The sequence below is a fragment of the Delphinapterus leucas genome, chromosome 2 (genome assembly GCF_059928025.1).
Source record: "Delphinapterus leucas isolate spDelLeu-1000000601 "Yukka" chromosome 2, BTC_Dleu_Yukka2, whole genome shotgun sequence".
NCBI lineage: Eukaryota > Metazoa > Chordata > Mammalia > Artiodactyla > Monodontidae > Delphinapterus > Delphinapterus leucas.
In genome coordinates, this window is record NC_143130.1 from 39,206,390 (window position 1) to 39,214,500 (window position 8,111).

The 8,111-nt window shown below is 43.8% G+C and overlaps 1 long non-coding RNA gene, 1 other non-coding gene and 1 pseudogene across 11 annotated transcripts in view; 1 reads left to right on the forward strand and 2 right to left on the reverse strand.

Annotated features, from left to right (window-relative positions):
• The window catches only part of LOC111164763 (uncharacterized), a 32,465-nt gene extending 25,439 nt beyond the window's left edge, over positions 1–7,026 (reverse strand). For all 9 annotated transcript variants that reach the window (XR_016391997.1, XR_016391996.1, XR_016391995.1 and 6 more), the window contains exons 1-3: positions 6,864–7,026; positions 3,347–3,501; positions 580–615 (exon numbers count right to left, since the gene is read on the reverse strand). This is a non-coding gene — a long non-coding RNA (uncharacterized LOC111164763). The remainder of the gene's footprint in view (positions 1–579; positions 616–3,346; positions 3,502–6,863) is intronic.
• On the reverse strand, positions 1,734–1,860 carry LOC115803934 (small Cajal body-specific RNA 15). Its single transcript, XR_004024742.1, has one exon.
• Positions 7,027–7,043: 17 nt separating the features above from the next.
• Positions 7,044–8,111, forward strand: part of LOC149749994 (uncharacterized) — a 32,056-nt pseudogene continuing 30,988 nt past the window's right edge. The window contains exons 1-2 of the transcript XR_016391823.1: positions 7,044–7,188; positions 7,760–7,820. The product of XR_016391823.1 is annotated as an uncharacterized LOC149749994 (transcript). The remainder of the gene's footprint in view (positions 7,189–7,759; positions 7,821–8,111) is intronic.

Sequence of the window (8,111 nt, forward strand, 5' to 3'; positions counted from 1 at the left end):
GAATTCACAACTCAACTTGAAAATCTTAAAGCTCGTTACAAACACACACACACATCCCTCTCCCCTGCCAACCTGGATCATTACCCTTATATAAGGAAGATACAACCAAAGCAAGCACAGAGATGGGTCAAGTTACAAACAATTAAAATATATGTGTGTATTATCAAAAATGTTATCAGCTACTAAAAAAGAAACTACTGAGTAGGAAGTAGGACATCACAGATAAAGTTTGAATTCAGGATTCTAATAGGCTTTATTTCACATGTAATATAACATGGATAAAAACTAGGCACCTATAAGGTTGTAATAAAATTTTATTTGATCAAGAAAAAAATGGTGTAGAAATAGCTTTGATTTTTTAAATCCACTTAATCTAAATAAGTTAGATGACCAACTTCAAGCATCACAATTATTCAGCATAAAGAACCTTTCTTTAAACATGTTTCTCATCTTCCACAAGAAAAAAAAAGTCTAGAAAAAAAACAAAACAAAACTTTTGTTTTTTGTAACATATTCTAGTTCCTTAAAATGCCAAGAACAATCTGCTGGAACTAAATTTCAATAAGGGGCAGGATTTACCTCAAGGCCATGTTCACCTGCAACCTGCTGATAAATCTGTTAAAAAACAAAACAGAAAAAGATTTTTAAAAAAAAATCAGACCATTTTAGCCACAATCCCTGATACTGGGCAAAAGATACCAAAATCTGTTCTTTTCTTAGCTTTACCTATATCACTTTATAATTCTTGAGCAAGTTATTAACATAATCTTTGGTTTCCCCACCTTAACAAAGGGGAAAGAAAATATGTAAAACCACCACAGAATCCTGGTGTAAAGTAACACGGGTTTAATAATTCAGAATACTCAGAATTTAAGGCACCTTTATTAGATGAGATTGTAAAGCTGGTTAGAGACTTGGGATACAAAATGACACTGGTTTCTGGTAAAATTAAATTGCCTTTTATTTGGAAAAGTGTATGTTTAATAATTGACTTCCTGCTTATTCAAACAATATGCAATCACTTGTACACATGCAATTAAGTAATTTCTGAAGCATGTGCTTCGTCATCAATTTGCTCTTCTCATCCTCCAAAATGTGTTAAAATCTTACGTGGCTCACACAGTGGCAGCTGCCCCCAGCACAATTCACCATGATGTGGCATTCTGTAAATGAGACTAGGCTGGTCTCTATCCAAGGTTTAGCTACCAGAAGACTACCTGGGGCTACCCTGGTGGCACAGTGGTTAAGAATCCGCCTGCCAATGCAGGGGACAAGGGTTCGAGCCCTGGTCTGGGAAGATCCCACGTGCCGTGGAGCAACTGAGCCCGTGCGCAACTACTGAGCCCGCGTGCCACCATTACTGAAGCTTGCGCACCTAGAGCCTGTGCTCCTCAACAAGAGAACCCACCACAATGAGAAGCCCATGCACCACAACAGAGTAGCCCCCACTCGCCGCAACTAGAGAAAGCCTGCATGCAGCAATGAAGACTCAATGCAGCCAAAAGTTAATTAATTAAAAAAAAAAAAAAAAAAAGACTTCCTGGACCCTATGAAGACTGTACTACAGGAAAGGTCCTCTCCTCCACTTTCCTAACCAACTTCTCCAACTTCTAGTCACCTTCCTATCAATTAGAGTAAGATTCTCATGGGTTCACTATGTCTTTCTTTACCCTGACTCATTTATAAATTCACTACTCCTATTTTCTATAGTAAGACAATAGAAAGTGTATAACTGCTGTTGGTAGATAAGTAGGTCTTGAATTCAGTTTGCAAACAAGACCTGTTCTATCTACCTTTTCATTTAGGAGGCTAAAAGCAGAGTCAGCTTGACTTCAAGGACTCTAATTTCTTAGTCTCCAGAAGAACATGACAAGTCCAGCTTTTAAAACACTGTCCTCTAGCATGTCAAGATATTGAGGGAATGGTAATCTATTACTTTTATAACTTCAAGCTTTAAGAGATTTGAACTCTTGCATATGCTTGCTTCATGGCAACCAACGCTTAATGAATCTAAATGCAAGGTAACAGTTTGTGGGCTTCCCTGGTGGCACAGTGGTTGAGAATCCACCTGTCAATGAAAGGACACAGGTTTGAGCCCTGGTCCGGGAAAATCCCACATGCCATGGAGCAACTAAGCCCGTGCGCCACAACTACTGAGCCTGCGCTCTAGAGCCCGTGAGCCACAACTACTAAGACTGCGTGCCTAGAGCCCGTGCTCCGCAACAAGAGAAGCCACCACAATGAGAAGCCCGCGCACTGCAACAAAAGGTAGCCCCCTGCTCGCCACAGCTGGAGAAAGCCCGCGCGCAGTGAAGACCCAACGCAGCCAAAAAAAATAATAATAATAACAGTTTGTGATTTGGAAAGATTGCACCCAGTCAGCATCTTTTCTGTCAGTTAGGAAGTCTCCCGGAAGGAGCGTAACCATGAGTTGGGCACAGCTATGCCCCAAGTTAGTAAAATGTCCCAAATATTTTAGAAATGCTACTGAACAGGGGCTAGTTCATGTCTTTCTACTTCAGGGCTTGTTTTCTGCTATTCCCCAATCCCAGAAAAAAATTAAGCCCAACTAATTAATTGCTTTTTCTTCATTTTTCCCACACATTGATAGATTCAGGTTTTTCTGCTCTATTTCCACCTCACTCAAATCCTGGTAGAATTAAACTATCATTTATTTGAGTTATGCAAATTCAACTAAACAGTTTGCGGCTGATTAAAACAACATGCAGTCATTCAGACATAACCGATAAAAATGTTTTTATACAATGAACTTGGATTCTAACCTTGCTGTCTCCCCTGTGCTCATTCCTAAGCCTAAATGTGGGTCTCTTCTTTGAAAGCAGCTTACGACATGTCCTTATATTCAAATAGACTGGACTGGAGACAAGAATATAATCCATTCACTGGGAAAGAATCCAACCAACATAGCTGAGATTTCCCAGCTGTGCGTTTAAACAAAGCAGGAACTTACTTTTTACAAATGGATTTACTGAGTACACCCCTCACTTCTTGGTAAAGCCATCCTATTATTCGGCCACACAGAAAGATTTCTACCCTCTGACTTCCCTTCATATCCCAAATACCCATCCAATTAAGGGGGAGGGGGCAGTGAGAGAAAAGGAAAACAAGAGAAGCACGATCCAAAAATAAGGAAAGAGCTCTGGAAAATACACTTGATAGTGTCTTTTGTACAATTTATAAACCAGCCACAGATTCCTGGGAACCTGGAATGAACACCACCCCCACCCCCAGCTCCTTGCCCACCCAAGTAATGCCTGTATAAAAGTTACTTCTTAGAAGCACTGCTTAATTCCTCCCTCTCCCAGGCTAAGTTCCACATACTCACCTCCTTCAGAATACTTAAGTGGCTATACTGCCACCATGACCTGTGTCTACTCCGCTTGACAGTAAGCAAATCAAAGGCAGGAACTGTGCCTTCATAATCTCTGAATGATCAGAACATGGAAACAACAGTGTTCTGCTTTCAAAGAGCTCATATATCTGAAAAGAAAAGGAGACATCAAATTGTCTTCCAAATTAAAAGAAAAGCCTCTTTATTAGAAAGTAGCTTTCAAATCTGTGTGTACTGGTAGGAGCAGGGGGAGCACTTCTCAACCTTTCTTCTGTTCCAATACACCTGAGGGATCTAATACATAATCCCATTAGCAGTGCGCCATGGTGACTTCTAATATGGGCAGAGTGGGAGGGGCTTAGAAGAATCTAGGGGGTGGGGAAGATGTGTGTGGCCTAGAAAGCTCCTCCCCATGACTGCAAGAGATCTTTGACACATTTAATATTATAGTTTTGACTACTCTTAATTAAGAGAGCCCAAAGGTCTACAATATGTTTACTTAAAATGCTCTGAAACATAAATTTGGTTCATATCCTCTGGAGGCTGGTGAGTGGAAGCTACCCCCTTGGCCCTGAGCTTGACAGATGTTCTGATATCACAGCACAACAGGACTCTGGCTCTCTGCTGGTCTTAGAATCTAAGACTTTGATGGAGGAAGTTATATGCCGTTGAGGTAATGAAAAATTTAGGGATTTACAAAGATCACAGGCGATTCCTTCTCAAATGTTGTGTCCTTTTTTTTTTTTAATACTTTTTTTTTTTTTTTGGCTATTCAGCACGGCCTGTGAGATCTTAGTTCCTCGACCAGGGATCAAACCCGTGCCCCCTGCAGTGGAAGCATGGGGCCCTAACCACTGGACAGCCAGGAAATTCCTTTAAGTGTCTTTAAAAAACCATTTTATGGGAAAGATGTCCTCACAAGTGATACAAAGTAACAATTACAGTAGCTCAATGCCAAACAACAGCTCCACTCCCCGAGACAACCTTGGCCACTGGACAGCCAGGAAATTCCTTTAAGTGTCTTTAAAAAACCATTTTATGGGAAAGATGTCCTCACAAGTGATACAAAGTAACAATTACAGTAGCTCAATGCCAAACAACAGCTCCACTCCCCGAGACAACCTTCAGACAACTGAAATCTCATCCTTTCCTAAAAAGTTGATGGCTGGCTAGAATTTTCAGGTGGGATCCTATGTTTCACTACTTTAAAGCAGAAAAATATGTTCCCAGCCCTTCAGAGAACTTCAAGCCAATTTCCCCCAAATAACCACATATAACTGTCAAAGATTTCTGCAGAAGAGAAGGCGTTTTAAACACCAATTACCTACTTATGTAATAACTATGAACTCTGCATCATTCCAGTAGAAATTATAGAAATATAAGACTGTCCCTGTTATTCCTTTTTTTTTTTTGCGGTACGCGGGCTTCTCACCACTGTGGTCTCTCCCGTTGCGGAGCACAGGCTCCCGATGCACAGGCTCAACGGCCATGGCTCACGGGCCTAGCCGCTCCGCGGCATGTGGGATCTTCCCGGACCAGGGCACGAACCCGTGTCCCCTGCATCGGCAGGCGGACTCTCAACCACTGCGCCACCAGGGAAGCCCCTTGTTATTCCATTTTTAAGGTGATACTTCTGCTTATGTCACAATCACTTGCTACAGCAATCATCTAAAATTTTTTTGAAACATTTGTATAGAGCAGTTATTCTTAAAAGTCTGGTCCCTGTGAGGGCCCCTGAGATCCTTTTACTCTAACAACAGAATGTGTGCTTGTATATTCTTGTGTTTAAAGGCACCTCTCAGTTTTTAATTTCTAATACCATAAATATTGATATATATATATAACACACATAAATGAGAGCTCTTTGGAATCCTCAATAATTTGTAAGGGAGTCCTGAGAGCAAAAAGTTTGAAAATAATTTATATAGAGTAACAGTGGGTCCCTCACAATGAACATCTAGTTGAATGAGTTTCTCAGTGGAAAGACTTCCCCTGTGTGATGCTAACAGTTTTCAATATTTGCTAATGTTCAGGTTGTTTTCTAGACCTCTTAGGCTTTCCCACGTTCCTACATTTCCACCTAATAATATGGAAAAGATGAGAGAGATAACGCACAATACTTTTAAACAGCACGAGCACTAAGTGCAGTATTACTTATGCAGACAGCTGAGGTGTGACTGCAATGCCCTCTACAGCATCTGCCCTGGACTTGCGGGCAACTTACGAGTTCTTTATAGCTAGTTTCTGATTCAGACAGTGTTTTGAGTAAACACTTCCACAGATTGTTACAGTAAATATTCATAGTGAGAACTCAAATAATAAATAGTTAGTGATAAGTCTTCCAAGGTGAGCATATACCTATGAACACCAGGCTTTTCTGTGTAAAGGTATGTAAGAGGTACGCAAAGTTTCATCTTCACGTTTTGTTACTACACATACGTTCCTGAATAGGAAATGATAGATGCACCTACATCTATAGAGTATCTAAAATGCAAATAAATGACAGTTCTAACTCCTGACACATAGTGACTTTGCCTTTGATGGATTCATACTGCACCTAAATGTACACCACCACCCTCTTCACTCCTGCTCACTTTCCCCCAAAAAGACTTGTTCAGCAATTCAAAGAGATGGTATGGTGTGGAGGAAAGAATTCTGGGTTGGAAATGAAGAAATGTCACTTCTAGTCCCATCTCTATCACTAACAACCTGTGTTACTTTCAGCCTGTCTCCTCTCAAAGACTGAGCTTCAATTTAAGATGAAAGGAGGGGGGACTTCCCTGGTGGTGCAGTGGTTGGGAATCAGCCTGTCGGTGCGGTGGACGCGGGTTCGAGCCCTGGTCCGGGAAGGCCCCACATGCCGCGGGGCAGCTGGGCCCGTGCGCCACAGCTACTGAGCCTGCTCTCCGGAGCCTGTGAGCCACAACTACTGAAGCCCGCGGGCCTGGAGCCGATGCTCCGCAGCGAGAGGCCACTGCACTGAGTAGCCCACGCACCGCAGGGAGGAGTGGCCCCCGCTCGCGCAACTAGAGAGAGCTCGTGCACAGCAGGAAGGACCTAATGCAGCCAAAAACAAAAAAATAAATAAATTTTAAAAAAAAAGATGAAAGAAGGGGTATGGTTCCACCTCTAATACCAAGTGACTCTGCTGGCCGATTCAGGAAGCTTAAAAATTACCAACTGTGAGTGTACTTTTTCAAATTAATGCAACAAGCACTGCTGCCTCAAGCAGGAATCATCGATTATGAAAGTCTGGGTTTGTATAGACCTTCACGTTGCATACCTTACTCAACACAGGATAGCGCCCATGGGAAATTTCACCTACTGAATTTTTCTCTTAAACTGCATTCTGAGTGTGGATTTCTCCCTTTCACATCTATCCCCACGACAGCTCCGTGAGCTACCAAGCTCGTTTTTCAGACGAGGTCCAGAAAGCGGAGGACAATAACTTAGTAATGAGACCTAGGTCGCCGGTGGCGCTGACACGGCGACAGATACACCGACCCCTCACCTCTACTCCGGTTCCCCTCCGCGTCTCCTGAAGCCCAACACTCCAGCCAGCCTGCCTACAAGGACGCTGCTGTCATCCGCCTCGCCGGGTGGCCGGAGATCGGCCTTACTTTACGTGACAGAAGACGCCTGCTCTCCGGTGTCCGATCTCGGTGGCAACTCCTTTCTTCTTCCGGCGGAAAAGAGCTCTCTCCGCTTTCCGGGGCGCCGGGAGGAAGTCCCGCCCCACGCAGTAGCGTGGGGTGGAGCGTCGCGTCGAGGCGCCGTGCGCAGGCGCGGAGAGAACGAAGTGGTTGACGCTTTCTGGGAGGGCTGCCGTATGCCCGGTAGGGTGGTCTAGAGCAGCTAGGGACGCGGGTTGGGGGAGGGGTGTGTTTGTTGCTGGGTCCACGGCCGGAGAGGCCTGGGAGTCGTTCAGTGGGGCTTCAGAGAGCGGGTTGGAGACTCCATCTATTCAGAAAACAACCCACTTCTCCCACGGGGATCCTCCGGGGAATCGAGGCCCACTGCCCCTCACAACTGCCCGTGTTTCTGGCCTTGCTCCACTTGCCCCTTGCTGTATTTAGTTTCTTACTGTCTTTCGTTTATCTGTGTAGCCCCATATCTTGCCGCAATAATGGCTACCATTTGCTGAACGTAGGCTGTGCATCTCACAGCAGTAGCTCATAAGCGCCTAGTAATTCTTGATTAGTAGGACTGTTGAAGCTCACTCATTCCTTTACCACCGCCGGGATTGAGCGCCTACGTAGTCCTGGGCTGGTCTATGGATATGGCAGTCTTTGGGTTGGGAAGGTAAATTAGAAATTAAAATTGCTGTTGTCTTAGTTTCCTAGGGCTGTCATAACGGAGTGACACCCATTGGGTGCCTTAAAACAACAGGTATTTATTTTCTCACAGTTCTGGAGGCTGGAAGTCCGAAATAAAGGTGTCAGCAGAATCATGTTTCCTCTGAGACTAGGTAAAACCAACCCTTCCTTGCCCCTTCTTAGTTCCTGGTGCTGTCCAGCAATCCTTGGTGTTCTTTGGCTTGTACCTGCCTTCCTCCAGTCTCTTAACTCTTTTCTCATGTTGTGGTCTGTGTCTCATCTCTTAAAAGAACACTAGTCCCGTTGGATAAAGGGCCCATCCTACTCCAGTATGACCTGATCTTAACTAACTACATCTGCAATGACACTATTTCCAGATAAAGTCACATTCTAAGGTCCAGGAAGGACATGAATGGGGTGGGGGTGGGGGGAATGTGACACTG